The following is a 16459-nucleotide window of genomic DNA, read 5'->3' on the forward strand; positions in this document are numbered from 1 at the left end:
CTGCGGTTCTGCCTACCGAGGAGGTTCGGTGCAGCCAGCGTCGGTGGCGGTGGTCGACTGCGCTGCTGGCACCAGCCTGCTCTGTGAAATGATATTATGCAGATTGGGCCTGCCCTGCGCATTTCTCGGTCAATTGAAGGAATCGGGTATGGTGACGTTCCTCAGGCTAGTGCAATAATAGCAACTAAAACACACAAGGGTAGGCACTTGGGTACTTTATCCAATATTAATGTAAAGTTTATTTTAATGTGGTGTCATGGAAACCTTTCTTTTCACCACTCTGGGTTCTTGGACAGGTTTGTTTGCACCTTTAGAAGTGGCTTAGTGCGTTGCAGTGAATGGTGAGACATAACAGCACCCGTTGCAATGGTCATGATTGTGAAAGGAATCACTTGGGCATTGTAGGGATGCTTTATGGTCAGGTGGTGCCAAACTGGCACATTATGTTGCAGCCAGGGTGTACAGCATCAAGTGAAGTAAATCTGGCCAATGTGAGGACAGCCCTAGCCTCCCAAGCAGCAATATGGTCGGTTGCTAATGCCCTGTGTCCTGTGCAGCGTCAGTTGATTACAGGGAAGGTTGGTGTGCCTGGTGCAGCTGGTGTTGGTGCTGATTGTGGTGGGATTCTGAGGACCAAGGTGAGATAGTTTCAGGGGCACTGATGCTAATGTAATAGATGGCAGGTGAAGTACAGATGACAGCAGCAAATCTGTCAATGATCAGAGCGGTTGTTCCAATGAGGTGGCACTGGATAGAGAGTTGGCTTCAACACTGGTAACCTGCATAAAGCTCAATCTGTCTTCCAAATGCAGTAAGCAACAGTTTCTGAGCTTGGAAAGTGAACAGCTGTGAGATTTAGTCCACTTTTACAGCTGTCAAGTCATCGGAAAATACAATGCTGAATCCACTCACGACCTGCTGAGCTGCCCTGATCCCCAAGCAGCGTATAACCCGTGGGGGAACTCGTAAAATTGAAAGGTGAGATTAAAATTGTAGTTAAATGCCTCTTAACAATCTCTTAATGATCTACATTGCCTCGCCCGCCGCTTGGTGTCGGGCCTGTTAAACGCTGACAGAAGACCCGACATCTTGGAGACTAGCATTGAGGCGGGTTGACAACGGGTTCCCTACCCGCTGTCAAAAAAAAATTCCCACCCGACCCACAACTGATCATGCCCGCTGACCCCCCGGAAAAATTACTCCCATAGACGTTGATGTATTTAGCATGCTTAGCCGTTTCTTGATATCACGTGGAGTTATTCGAATTGGTTGATGACTGGCTTCTGTAACGGTGGCGACCTCAGGAGGAGGCCGATAAGGGTCATCTGCTCAGCACTTCTGGCTGAAGATAGTTGTGACTGCTTCAGCCTTGTCCTTTGCACTCATATTCTGGGCTCTGCCATCATTGAGGATGAGGATGTTCATGGAGCCTCCTCCTCCCGTTAGTTGTTTAATTGTCCACCACCATTCACGAATGGATGTGACAGGACTGTAGTGCTTTGATCGGATCGGGGTTGTGGGATCCCATAGCTCTGTCAATAGCATGCTGCTTCCACTGTATAGTACGTAACTTCACCAGTTGGCAATTCATTTTTTGTTATGCCTGGTGCTACTCCTGGCATTCGCTTCTAAACTCCTCATTGAACCAGGGTTGGTCCCCTGCCTTGGTGGTAATGGTAGAATGAGGGATATAAGGAATACAGTCCTGCTGCTGCTGATGGCCCACAGTGCCTCATGGTTGCCGACTTTTGAGCTGCTAGAACTGTTCTGAATCTATCTCACACAACACGATGGGAAGTGTCCTCAGTGTGAAGACGGTCTTTGTCTTCACAATGACTGTGCGGTTGTCACACCTACTAATCTCTCATGGACAGATGTAACTGTGACAGGTAGATTGTTGAGAATGAGGTCAAGTAGATTTTTTCCCCTCATGTTGGTTCTCTCGGTACCTGCAGCGGGCTTAGTCTGGCAGCTATTCCTTCTGGATTCGGCTAGCTCGGTCATTTGTGGTGCTACCGACCCACTCTGAATTCCTCCTCCCAGAGTACGTTCAGTGCCCTTGCCACCCTCAGTGCTTATTCCAAGTGGTGCAAAACATGATTCATGTTGAGCAGCGTACAGCATACGTTAATGATTCTTGAGGCCCTAGCTGGTGCATAATGAAGGGCTCGTCCAGATCTGTCAAGACATCTGAAGCACATCTTCATGATGCCAATTGGTTGCTCTATGATACATCTGGTCGAAATTATAGCGATCCTTGGCCTCATTGCTTGGCTTCCCCAAGGCTGTCATTAGCCACATCTTCAGTGGACAGCCCTTATCTCCAAGCAGCCAGCTGGTAAGTCTGTATGGAGGTGTGAAGAGCTGAGGTAGGGTGGACTGGAACAAGATGAAAGAATCGTGACAGCTCCCTGGGAAATTGGCACACACGGGCATGATGATCTATTTATGGTTGCAGACGAGCTGCACATCGAGGAAGTGGAAGCCCTTTTGGTTCACAAATAATCCTGAGTGATGTGGGGGTGCCTTGCTGCCCACATGTGTGCAGTCGATGATCCCCGAGGGAATCCAGCCAGAGGCACAAAGCCCAGCACCCGCTCATTAACACTGGTTTCATCAGTGGCAACGTTTACATAAGTGATTGACTTGTGAAACATAGCATCGATCACCTGGGTGATGCATTTGTGGGCGGCCAACTGCGAGATCCTGCAAAAGCCTCCTGCAGGAACTGGAAGGAGCCTGAAGCAAAGGCATTGAGCATGGTGGTGACTTTGACAGCCACAGGTAAGGCGTGTGCACCAGGTCATCTGGTCAGTAGGTATTCTCCCAGTAATAAGGATAAGGGGTAAGCCATTTAGGACAGAGATGAGGAGGAATTTCTTAACCCAGAGAGTGGTGAACCTGTGGAATTCTCTACCACATAAGGCAGTAGAGGCCAATTCATTAATATATTCAAGAAGGAGTTAGATATATTTCTTAAGGCTAAAGGGATCAAGGGATAGGGAGAGAAGGCAGGGACAGGTTACTATATTTGGATGATCAGCCATGATCTCATTGAATGGCAGAGCAGGCTCGAGGGGCCGAATGGCCTACATCTGTTCCTTTCTTCGGTTTCTATGTGAGCTACAAATGTCTGCCACAATCTGGCATGATAGCCTGAGCCTCCTGAAGCACTGTTGTTTTGTCATGTCCAGAAAGTTCATCCTGTGCCTGTATACCCTGTGTTGGGGGTATCGCCTCTGGTGTAGTTACATGTGGAAGTCGGCTCGCTGGGTGGGTTCCTGACGCGCTATCAATTTCAACTCTTTTAACTGCTGACCCACTCCCAAACCCGCACGGTCTTCCGTTTGAAAATTCCAGCCTAGCTTTTTAATTCCAAAATTAATTATTTCAATTTAAATTCCCCAGCTGCCGTGGTGGGATTTGCATAACTGTATCCGCTGGCTGTTGCTTTAAAATTATGGCGCTTAGAAAAGTTTTATTTCGTAATGTTCTCTGCGAAAAGTGCTGCTATGTATGACGTGATGCTTTACAAATACTGGCGTTTTTTTTTGCTTTTCTTCCAAGCATGACAAAAAATGGAAACTCATAAGTTATTCAAGGGATAGCAAAGTAGGTATTAAGCAGGAAATCAAAGAAAGTGGCAACTTTAGGCAGGCATAATTATCATTTTCATTACGACTAACAGCCCGAATTCAATGAATAAAAGTCCATTCTCCTGTCTATTTTTGGAGCTAAATTTCACAAACTTCCATAGTGGGAAATGTCACGCAGCGCTAAATTATCACTGCTTCCATGAATTTGCCATGCTCCGTCAATAGGGCCACAAGGACGCTTGGTGTCAAAAAAGAAAATGTCGCACTGGTTTCATATTTGATGTTGCTATAAAGAGGCAGTTAAGCTCTATTTTCGTCTGAAGCTAAAATAACTCTGCGGCTATCTCTTTTGCACCTCAGTTGGGATTGCGTAATTCTGGTACCATGTATGGCGATTGGGAGCTGTCTTCATTGCGTAGTGGCAACATTTTACCCTAATCGAGTTGATGACAATAAGTGAGAAAAAAATCATTAAGCTACACAGATAGAGCTTCCATCTGCTGGAAATGCAAGGGCCTTATTGCCTTCCAAGTTTCTATAAAAATAGTGATAATCCGATGCAGGAAAATACAAAATTCAGTCCTTTTATCTATTGTTCTATTGTTATTTTAACCCTAAGCACTACAATGCTGAGCGCAAAACTACGCGACTTTACATTCTGCTAATCATATTGGAAAAGACTAGCACACCAATACATTCAATAATTTTTCAACACACTATTGTACATTATAAGCCAGTCGTTAAATTATCAAAGTGTGCCGCTGTATAGCAATTATACAGCTTAACTGGAAGTCACGGTTATCGGTCGGTAGCAGCAGTTTGGGTTTCAGCCTGGCAGTGTCCTGTGTATAAGATCAGATACGTATAGATCAAATAGAGAAGCTAGCTAGCATTATATACGGATATTAAGATAGGATCATTGTAGAGATTATGTTAAGTTAAAACACATTTCGGACACAGAGAATCACCCAGATGTATCATGGTCTGAATCCAAGTCGCGGTGAGAGTGTGTGATGGAACGTTGATTATTGGAGGGACACTAGAATATCTGGGAGACGCCTGGGCAGTGTGGATAGGGGATACGTGCATTTTACACTAATTATCAAAAGATATAAGGCATTAAAGTCTACAGGGAAACTTAATTTCCACTCATTAGATGTTTGAATTGGTCGAAGCATTTTAGTGTGTTAACGTTAAATAATTTTGGACAGAAAATAGATTCACTTTAGTAGTAAATAGTATACCTTTTAAAATGACTTCAATGGGAAATAGGATTAATGTTCATGATTTAGCAGAGAATGATACAGGAATCATTGAAATACCCCTAAATGTCTTAGAATGATTGCTAACAGCTGATTTAATCACTAATCAAGCTGGCCTGTCAACAACATGTACTCAGGTGTATTGCAACCAGTAATTAGCCAGTAAGTGAAGGGTACTGTGTTGTACTTCAGGAAATCTGTATACGTTGACTCCGACCTACTATTTTTGGTTCGGAGAAGCCAGCTCACCAGCACTGATCAGTTATATATATGTGTGACTATATTTGACGTCGATCTCACGCGCATTATATGCAGTGGGTTCTATCAGTGTGTTTATTTATAAATGTCTTTAATCAGACGTGTCCCTATTTCCTGGTCCTTGAATCTTCCCTGCGGTGAACGTTTGTGAGTAGCCTAAAATCTTAACACTGTGTGCACTGCTTGGCTTACAGTTGAATTATTCTATCCAGAACAGAGCATGCTTAATCTGATGTGCAGAGCATTTACCGTGAAACTTGAGAAGGCAGATTCTGCACAATATTAACAGTCAAATGCATTGAAAAATTGGCCAGGAGATCTAATTCACCACCCTTGAGATGTTTTATATTTAGCTTGAGACTTAACTGCATTTACAATCCAATGCGGTCAGCGTATCAAAGAGGAGGCGTGCAAGACTCTTTTCTCCCAGTTGTCAGTTCTGTTACTCCAGATTAAAGTCAGTCCTCCGACATACGCTACAACTTTATTATTATTCCTGCTATCATTATTATTCATTCTCTCATTATTCCTTCCTATACATTTCAGGCGTTGACGTTCATATTTATTTAAATGTGGCTTTGTAATTTTACTATGATAGAAGACCAGACTAAGAGTGTAATCACTGTAATAGCAGGTTGGATTTATGACCAGATAATTTGTTTTAGTGATGTTGATTGAGGGATATATATTGGGCAGGACACTGGGGATAACTCCGCTGCTTATCTTCGATATACTGCCATGGGATCTTATACATCCACCTGAGAGAGCAGACGGGGGCTCTGTTTAACGGCTCATCCGAAAGGACAGCACCTCCACCGGTGCAGCACTCCTTCAGTATTGAAGTGGAGTGTCAGCCTAGATTTTCGTGTTCAAGTACCTGGAGTGGGACTATAAACCCAAAACCTTCTCGACTGAGAGGCGAGGGCGCTATCAACTGAGACACGGCTGAGGCTGTTAGAAGATGCTCCATTTGAGCACTATGCTGGCCAGAAATACTTGAATTATAGCTGACCTTAAAATATAAACCACCCCAGACACACGTACAAAGGCCTGGAGATTATCCAGAACCTGTGTGTGTGAGACAGCATGGCTACATATATACTATCCATCTTTCCAGCTTCTTATGGAACCAGAAGAAATGTCATATCTTTATGATGGCTAACGAGGCAACAACTTAATATGCCCTGCACAGGAAGGGATGTTGGGGAAGGACATCTGCATCATTCTGCTGTCTAGATAAGGGTCAAGGCTATATGGTTTAACTACAAATTTAAAGAAGTTTATAAATCCAATTAATTCCTGAAGCATTACATCTAATGGGGCGAAGAGCATATACTAAAGGAACTGGTAGTTGCAACAACAATCTTACACAGCCACGTCTGTGGAAGGATTGTAGTTGGGTGATAAGGAAGTGGTACACCTTCAGTTAGATAGATGACATCTGCGAAACGAATACAGGCAGATGGTAAGGAAACAATACCCCTTGTGGAGGGCCATTGCTAGCTCTAAAATTTCACCCATTTAGGTTTTGTTCTGTAACTGTTCTTCGCATAATGAACTGATTAACAGATGTAACAAGATTTGCATAGGCGGTACTTTTCAAGGCTTAAGTAGCGGCACAGTTGGTAGCCTATTCAAGAGTACACACGTCCAGCTTAAGGAAGCTGACAGCTACGGTCAAGGTGCAACAACTTCTGGTACCTTCCAGCTTGCAGACACAGCTTATTAGGTAAAGAGACATTAATGCGATTACCCTACTCCTCCCAAATAGCACTATAGTTCTTCTGTGTAAAATGTTAGTCCACTTTTCTCTTAAGTGATTCAATGATCTCTGCCTCAGTTACATCCACTCGCAAATAATTACATGTTCTAACAATTCACTGTTTAATATCACTTCCTGTTCCTTCCCTAGGCATCATTATTATTTGAAGCATTTTTGAGTATATAGTAATTGCATGCGCATTTCGAGTGGGCCTAACGCAATTATATGATACTAGCTGGGGGGGCCCGGTGTTGCCTAGGCTTTTTTGTGGAACGGCAGTTTACAGGGCTACGCGGTTGATGGCCGGCCGCTGCCGCTCCCCCGCTCTGTGTCTCGGGCCAAGCGGTTGTCAGGGCCGGCCCGGCCCAAGTGAGCCCAACTCACCTCCTGCTCCCGTGGGCCGGGAGCAGGATACTATGCCAGAGCCGCAATGTGGGGGTTTGTTGTGCTGGTGCTGTCGCTGCCGGTATTTAAAAAATGGCAGCGATGTTTCGGGAGGCTGCAGGATTAGGCTCGCCCACACACGGAATGAAACGCCCCCTGTGATGCACCGATTGGTCAACCATCAGGTCACTGAACTGTAGGATTGGTCAACCATCACGTCACTCAATGCTAATGCGCAGTAGGATTGGTCAACCACTAATGAGCGGATTTTTGAATGTTTTTTGTATACTGTCCGAAGAATGTTTGTCTGACCAAAAAGTAACTACACCTATGACACTCCCCTGATCATAACCTTTCTTTTGATATAAAATATGTGTAGGTACGCTCTGCAACTTTTGAGTGTATAGTGGACAGACAGACAGACGGACAGACAAACCAACTGCTTTATATATATAGACTAGCTGAAGTGCCCGGCGGTGCCGAGGCTTTTTCGAGGGCATGTTGTTGTTGGAAGAGAGAGAGAGAGCGACTGGGGGGAAGCGAGAGAGCGACTGGGGGGAAGAGAGAGAGCGACTGGGGGGAAGAGAGAAAGCGACTGGGGGGAAAAGAGAGAGCGACTGGGGGGAAGAGAGAGCGACTGGGTGGAACAGAGAGATCGACTGGGGGGAAGAGAGGGACGGGAGGGGAGGGGAGGGGGGGGAGGGGAGGGGGAGGGGGGAGGGGAGAGGGGGAGGGGGGGAGGGGGTGGTGAGGGGGAAGGGGGAAGGGAGGGGAGGGGGGAGGGGAGGGGGGGGGAGGGGAGGGGAGGGGGGAGGGGAGGGGGGGAGGGGGAGGTGGAGGGGGAGGGGGGAGGGGAGGGGAGGGGGTATGAGCGGAGGGGGGTTGGAGGGGGAGGGGGGGTGGAGGGGGGAGGGTGGGAGGGGAGGGCGGGGAAGGGAGGGCGGGGGGGGGAGGGGGAGGGGGAGGGGGGGGGGAGGAGGAGAGAGGAGGGGGGGAAGAAGGGGCAGGAGGGGGAGGGAGGGGAGGAGGGGGGGAGGGAGGAGGGGTGGAGGAGAGAGGAGGGGGGGGGAGGGGAGGGGGAAGAGGGAGAGTCCACGAGCCCCCCTGATCCCCGTCCCCCCAAAACACTCCCGAGCCCCCCTGATCCCCACCCCCCCGAACTCCAGAGGTTGGCCCACCCGAGACTCGCACCCCCCACCCCCGAGGCTCGCCCACCACCCACCCCCACCCCCAAGGCTCGCCCACCACCCACCCACCCCCGAGGCTCGCCCCCCCCACCAACCAAGCACCGAACTCCGGAGGCGCGATCTTCCGAGCACCGGCCCTCCCGAGCTGGCTTCAACATTGCGGCTGTGCGAGGACGGCCGGAGGGCCCGGTTGCCAGGGTAACTGTGACGCTGACCAAGCCCCGCCACCCGGCCGAGCCAGAGAGAGAGACGCCACGTCTCAGCTGCTCCTGCTGCGCGCGCGCCCCCCCCCCCCGAGGGTTGCGGCCCCCCCCCCCCCCCCCCGAGGGTCGCGGCCCCCCCCCCCCCGAGGATCGCGGCCCCCCCCCCCCCCCCCCCGCCAGGTGAAGACCGCCGATTGCGGCTGTGCGAGACGGCCGGCGGGCCCGGTTGCCAGGGTAACGCTTGACGCTCAGCAAGCCCCGCCCCCCGGCCGAGCCAGAGAGAGATGCCGCGTCTCAGCTCCTGCTGCGCGCGCACCCTAGCGGCGCTGGGCTGAGGCTCGGCCCTCCAGCCTTCGAGTGGGGCCGGGGAGGTGCCTAGCTCGGGCGTGGGTGCGGAGGAGACGCCGAGGCTTCTAGGCCTACCTGGAAAAACGGGGAAAGGTAGGAAAATTAATGAGAATAGATAAGTTAATTACATTCTAAATCATTTTTTTTAAAAACAATATGTGTTTTAAAAGCAACGTTTTTTTTTAAGACGTAGAAAGCGGGAAAAAGAAAGGAAAAGTTTGGAATCAAGGTGGCGGCGACTCACCTCGGTTCAGAACGATAAGGCCCGGCCACACACGCACCGATTGGCCTGGCGGCACACGCCAGCAACCCGGCGTACGATTGGTCGAGCTCGAGGTCACTCTGTCGCTAATGAGCGGATAATGAGATGCTAATGAGCGGAACGTTGAAGGTTTTTGGGATACCACGGGCGCGATTTTAGCCCGGCCGAAACGTAAATACGCTTAAAACCGTCTCAGAAGCGTAAGCTTTCTTTGGAGGTAACGCGCGCGTAGGTACGCCCTGTAACTTTCGAGCGCATAGCCCGACAGACGCACAGGCGATGACAGACAGAATGACAGAATGACAGAATGACAGACAGACAGATCGACCAATTTATATATATAGATAGATAGATAATTCAAGTAGTGAGTATGCATAATTGCTCCAATATGCATTAATATCTAGTCAGAAGCCATTGTCACAATTAATGTTATTTCCTACTGATTATTACAATAATTTTGTATGTGCGATTCTCTTTGGCATATTGTAAAATATTAAATGTAAGAAGTCTACGCATAGTGGCCAATACTTCAACAGAAATGTGTTTTCCAAACAAATAAAGTTGTATTCGTAATCAAACGTGAAATGAAAGATTTTATTGCGTTACACTTTCTGCCGAACAATGTTGCTATAGGATGGTGCTTTACAAGTATAAGTCAATATTTTCGGCCAGGCAATGATAAACACTGGAAAATCGTAAGTTAGTCAAAGGATAGTAATGTAGATACTGCGCACGAAATGTCAAAATGGTCAATTTCAGACAGGCATTACTATAATTTTCATCACGACAGAAGTTAGCTGCTCCTGTTGATGATTAACATACACGAAGATCAATCTTGACTTATATTGCGACATATATCAGTTCGTCTTGGAAGTGCAGTACCAAGCAGTCGCAATATAAATTGGCTTTCTAGTGCGTTACCTCACACTGGTGTCACCGACTGTGATCTCACTCAGAGGCAATGTAGGATGGCAGGCTTTTAGAAACAAAAAATCACTCTTGGAGGATTCTGGCGATAAGCGAACTGTGTAACGATAAGTATCGGAAACAGGGAGCGTCTGACCAGCTGCATAATAATTTAAAGATTCGTTTGGTGCAGGTCTCCGATTAAAGACATCGTTCAAATTCCTCCGCATGCAACAACAGTAATTTGCAGGGCTGTGGTAACCCAGGTTATTTCGGTCTTGCTTACACTTCAGCACGACCAGCAGGATTATGGTTAGAAGAAATATGACGCTTGTAGATCCAAAAATTATAATTAAATATATATTGAGATCCGAGAAATATTCAGCGTGCCTGGGATGGTCTATATGTTCTAAAGGGTTTTCAGTAACGTTCGCGGGGATTGAAACGAGGATTGTGACCGTACTTGACAGACTCGGTTGTCCATTGTCCTTCACCAGGACAACCAATCTTTGTGCGGTGCTGTCTTGTTCGTTAAAGCTTCTGGTTATTCTCACTTCTCCGGAGTAAAGTGCCACAGTGAACAGACTTCGTTCGGTGGCCTCAATCAGTTCGTAGGAAAGCCGTGCGTTCTGACCGGAATCTGCATCATTAGCCATTACCTTGGTGACCAAGTATCCAGGATATGTTGAGCGGGATGCAATGTCCACTGCTTCTGAACTGTTCCAACCTAATGGTGAAATTATAACTAGAGCATTGTCATTTTGATCCAAGATAACAATGCTCACCATTGCAGTGCTGCTCAGTGGTGGGGATCCAACATCCTGAGCTTGAACTGTGATTTGAAAATTCTTCAACTGCTCATAGTCGAAGGAACGCAGCGCGTAAAGGCTGTCACTTTTCGAGTTAACAGTAAAGTAAGCATTCACAGTTACGTCTTGCATCTGATTCTCCAGAATGGAATAGGAGACGTCTCCATTCTTGTCTACATCAGGATCCAAAGCGGTAACAGAAAAAATTGATGCACCAGGGGTATTGTTCTCCAGCAGATACAGGTTATATGATGACTGCGTAAATCGGGGAACATTGTCATTTATATCAGAAATGGAAACGACGATGGTTTTATTTGTAGCAAGAGAGGGTGACCCAGCATCCCAGGCTGAAATTGATATGTTGTACAGAGTCAAAATTTCGCGATCCAGCACATCAGAGGTTACCAACTGGTAATGATTTTTCAAAGACGTTTGAAGTTTGAATGGCACATTCATTGGAATCCGACATCGAACGTGGCCGTTCTCCCCAGAATCTTGATCCGTGACACTGAAGACGGCGATCAGAGAACCCAGAGCCGCATCCTCGGGTACCATTTTCTTTACGGAGTTCAGCTTTATCTCGGGGGCGTTATCATTCACGTCAATTATTCTGACCAATACCTTGGCATGTCCCACGTGTGCACCGCTGTCCACAGCCTGTACGGCCATCTCATAAACATCTGATTTTTCAAAATCTATTAAACCTTGAACTCTGATCTCTCCAGTTTCTGCGTCCAAATTAAACAACTCGCGCACTCTTTGTGAAGCGTAATTACTAAACGAATATTTGAATTCAGCGTTTGCGCCTTCGTCTAAATCAGCTGCGTGTAGTTTCATTAGCCAGGTACCTTTGGGTGCGTTTTCTAACACACTTGTTCTGTATATTTTATGATCAAATACAGGGGCGTTATCATTAATGTTGGCTACAGTGATGATAATCTGAGCTGTGCCAGATCTGTGCGGGATCCCACCATCAACAGCCGTCAGCACCAGCGCAAAGGATGATTGTTGTTCGCGGTCCAGGGGTTTCTCCAACAACAATTCAGCGATTTTTCTACCATCGGTTGTTGTCTCCATTTTGAGGCCGAAGTGGTCATTTGAACTAATCTGGTAAGTGGCAATATTGTTTGTGCCCACGTCCGGATCGTGCGCGCCCTGGAGAGGGAAGCTCGATCCCTGTGTCAGCAGCTCAGAGAACTGCAATGAAAATATACTTGTCGGGAAAATCGGCGAATTATCGTTTACGTCTAATATCTCCACTTCAATACGAAATATTTCGGAAGGATTTTCCATTGCGAGTTCCAAAGACATGGAACAGGTCGATTCTTTGTTTAACAAACAAAATCCCGTTTTCAATATTTACCTCGAAATATTGTTTTCCTTCACCAGACTGCAGCTGAAACTTCCGAGCTGTTAATTCCCGGACGCTCATCCTTAAATCTTCAGCAATGTTTCCAACAAAGGTACCAATCTCCAGTTCCTCGGGAATAGAGTAGCGAATTTGTCCGAAAACCAGGTCCGAGACACAAAGGAGGAACATAAAATATGCCCCGCCGCTGAGTGTACTCGCCATTGCTCTGTATTTTCTTCGGCATATATCGGAATGTCTGACAATCGTTTCAATCACTGTTTTCTCCCACCACAATATATGTCTTGTAAACCAAGAAATGCTCAATCGCGAACTGAGCGATCCTTCTAAACATGGCCGCACGGAGTAAACGCAGGCACTTCTGTCCCTTTTCCTTCGGTTCTTGTCTGAATTTGATGATGAGGATGGGTGTAGATCTCTCACCGCCTCTCTGTTCCTCATTGGTAGACAGCGACACAAAGAGCCTCAACCAATAACTGCACCAACCTTTTCTTAAAGCAGGCTTGTTTCTAAGCTATATACGAATGAAGTGTGATATTTAAAAGTGTTCAATAAAAACCCAGGACATGTATTCTAATCTTATTTTTTAAATCCTTATATATAAAAAAGTAAATGTGTATAAATGTTAGATATGTACAGTTGATGACCTTAAATATCCATTATTTATTTTCTAGAAATCTACGCAAATAAACGTTGACCACATAGATCCGCATCAAACATCTGCTTATGGAAGTTTATTAGAAATGCTTGTTTAAAATAAAGTTTTCAAAATGATTTAATAATACAATCTGCAAGTGTCCTTTCACCTTTAATCGACATTCACAGGTTACATCCTTGGAAATTAAATGCCTGCTCCATGTCATCAGACAGCATTGTTGAATTCTATGCGTACAGAAAGAACTGATCTCTGCTGATGAACGTGCCTCATTATTTCTTATCTATGGAGAAAATCTGATTCGTAATATTGTCACTTGAAATGTAAAATATGTACTTCTTTCTCTTTTTGTATTCACGCATGACTTATTTACATCAACAATGCTGTTATGTCCCCAACTACATTTAAAATGTAAGCTCATAAAGGATTTGATGATGGTAGATCAACACACTTTTCTTTCACACCTGGATTAGTTCAAAATCATCCCAGATTCCAGGAATGTAAATCGATTACTTTGTATATTTTGTGAGCTAAATCTCACAAGCGTTCACATTCCGAAATGACCCACCTGGCAAAACTACCATTATTTCCATGACTTTGCTGGGCTCCATCAAAAGGATGGTTGGTGTCAAGAACTAAATATTGAAATATTCTCAAATTTGATGCTGCTATGAGATAGGGACTAAGGCCTGTTTTTCGGCTTTAACTGAGATAAATCTGCAGCTATCTATTTTGTAGCTCAGCTGGGAATGCGTAATGTTGGCACCAGTTATATGGATTGTAAGCATTATTCATTACCTAGAGACAACATTATATCCTTGTCGCCTTGAAAAAAACGGAGAGAAAAAGCATGAGCTATGCGGACAGAGCTGCCCTCTGCTGGAAATGCGGGGGCCTTATTGCCTTCCAAGTTTCGAGAATGAAATTGGTCATGCCATGCAAGAAATCGCATTACCAAATCACATTTCAACTGTACAATTGCATTCATTATTCTAAACGCCATATAGCTGAGCGCAAAATAAGGACATTTTACGATCTCCTTTGAAAAGAAAAGAACACGGCTGTGCATTGAATAATTTCTCAAGAATCGCTTTCTTCATCAACTACTTGTTATTCATGGGCACGTTAATTACTATTGTGGTCCTGCACTGGCAAATTTAGTTCAGACGTAGTTCAATGAAACCTTCTCCTATATGATATAAATTCTCTTCCTATGCTCCGTAATCTGTCCTTAGGTTTCCCTTCGTTATGTTTCGTATTCTCTTTGCAAGTTTCTCACAACTTTGTCTTTCTCTTTGTGTGCCTGTCTGTCTCTGCCACACATCCATCTTTCTTTCTTTCGTCATTTCTTTCAGTGTTTCTCTTTTCCTTCGCTTGTATCACTATGTATCGACGGGAGCCTGGTAATCGATATCTCTCGTAAACATTTTCTCTGGATATTTCTTGGACTCTATCAATGATCATTGTTCTGTCCTTTTACACAATGGAGCCTTGAAGGCATATTTTTTCTCCAAATGTCTGATAGCCATAAACGATCACATGTCTCTCACTCTGGAAGCAGGGGGCAGGGCATGTTTATCATCTTGTTACATCTTGTTGCCGACAGTAATTAGTTCACTTTTCAGAACATATTCAAGGGACTGTAATGGGACAATTGCAAACACCATGAGGAAAAATGAAAGTTCTTAAACCTGATTACCAATTTAAATTATTTCAATCTCTGGATAAATTCTGGGCCCAACATCCTTCAGCCACTTCCCCTAAATAGAGACGACTCAGCGTCTTTTGAATCGCCATTCCCACTGATCCAGAGTTGCAGATTTGTACACCATTCCCGAAACCAAATAAAGAGAGACAACAATGAATCCCTCCCATGATACCGTTACCAATATGAAACGCTCGCAACAGAGACAGAGCTATAAATTCCATTAAATTATTTTAATAATAGTTACACGTTGAGAATGCCATAGCACGCCAGCTACTGATATAACCGTATAATGTTACACATGAACTGATTCGCCAAAGGCTACCTATAAGTGGAGCAGACCAACTTAAGGCCCACATTCTTTAGTTTGCAGGTAATAAGCACACACTTACTTTTGAACTTATGTGATACCTACTTGTCCAAGTAAATTATTTAATATTAATGCTCACCATTGCCTGCACGCCTGCTCCCTGTCCTGATCACAATCCAATATGCACAACGTTGTTACCCCCTCTAAAAATTAATAACTATGATTATATAGATTTTAACCGGACACAAACAGGCCATTCGTCCCAGCAGTTTTATGCCAGTGTTTATGCTCCCCACGAGCCTCCTTCCACCTGATTTCATCTCAGCCTATCAACATATCCTTCTATTCCTGTGTCCTCGTGTACTTATCTAGCTTCCCCTTAAATACATCTGTGCTAATCCATGTGATAGTGAGTTCTACATTCTTAACACTCTCTGAGTAAAGAGGTATCGCCTGAATTCCTTATTGGATTTATTAATGGCTGGCTTACATGTATGCCCCCTACTTTTAGACTCCCGTGCAAGTGGACACATGTTCTGTTCGTCCGCTCTATCGAACACCTGCATAATTCTAAAGACCTCTGTCAGGTACCTCTGAGTGTTTTTTCTAGATTATAGAGCTCCAGGTTGTTTAGTCTTTGCTGATAGTTGCACCCTCTCAGTTCTGGTATCCTCCTTGTAAATTATGTTTGCAGTTTCTCCTCTGCTTCTATATCTTGTTTGTAATATGCAGAGCAGAACATTGCAGTCGAGTTATGGTCTAACCAAGGTGCAATATAAGTTTAACATAACTTCTCTGATTTTGAACTCTATTACTCCAGAAATTAACTCCAGTGCATTCTTTGCACTTTTAATAGCATTGTTAACCTGCGTTGCTACGTTTAATGATGTGTGAATCTGACTCCCAGAGCCATTTGCGTCTGTACCGAATTTTGATTCGTACTTTCAAAGGAATAGTTCGACTCCTTATTCCTCCTACCAAAATGCACTACCTCACAATTATATATATTTAAATTAATTCGCAAATTGCACTCCCATTCTGCTAGTTTGATAATGTCTCTTTCTATTCTGTTGCAGTCGGCTTCATCATTAATTACAAGCCCAACTCACGACCTAAAGAATAGATAGTGGGTGGAGAAAGTGCAGGAGATCCAGCAGCTAGCTGACAACCACGCTGCGTGTGGATTCTTTAGTGCAGTCAAGACCACCTATGGCCCAAGCACCCAAGGTCCTACCCCACTGCGACCCGAGAACAGAGTGGTACTCATCAAGGACAGGGAGGCAGTCAGTGCCCGTTGGAAGGAGCACTTCGAAGATCTCCTTAACCAAGACTCTGTCTTCGACGCGAGTGTCCTCAACTCCATCCTGCAGCATGCTCCCCACCACCACCTCAGCACAACCCCAGCCCAGCATGAGGTTGAAAAGGCCATCCAACAACTGAAGA

At 45.4% G+C, this 16459-nt stretch overlaps 1 pseudogene; it reads right to left on the reverse strand.

Moving 5' to 3' along the window:
• Window positions 1-10179: 10179 nt before the first annotated feature.
• Window positions 10180-12270, reverse strand: LOC147114302 (protocadherin alpha-C2 pseudogene; annotated as a pseudogene).
• Between the last annotated feature and the right edge of the window lie 4189 nt (window positions 12271-16459).

This window comes from Somniosus microcephalus, chromosome 8, assembly GCF_052327205.1.
Source record: "Somniosus microcephalus isolate GS21.2 chromosome 8, FLI_Smic_1.0, whole genome shotgun sequence".
NCBI classification, from domain to species: domain Eukaryota; kingdom Metazoa; phylum Chordata; class Chondrichthyes; order Squaliformes; family Somniosidae; genus Somniosus; species Somniosus microcephalus.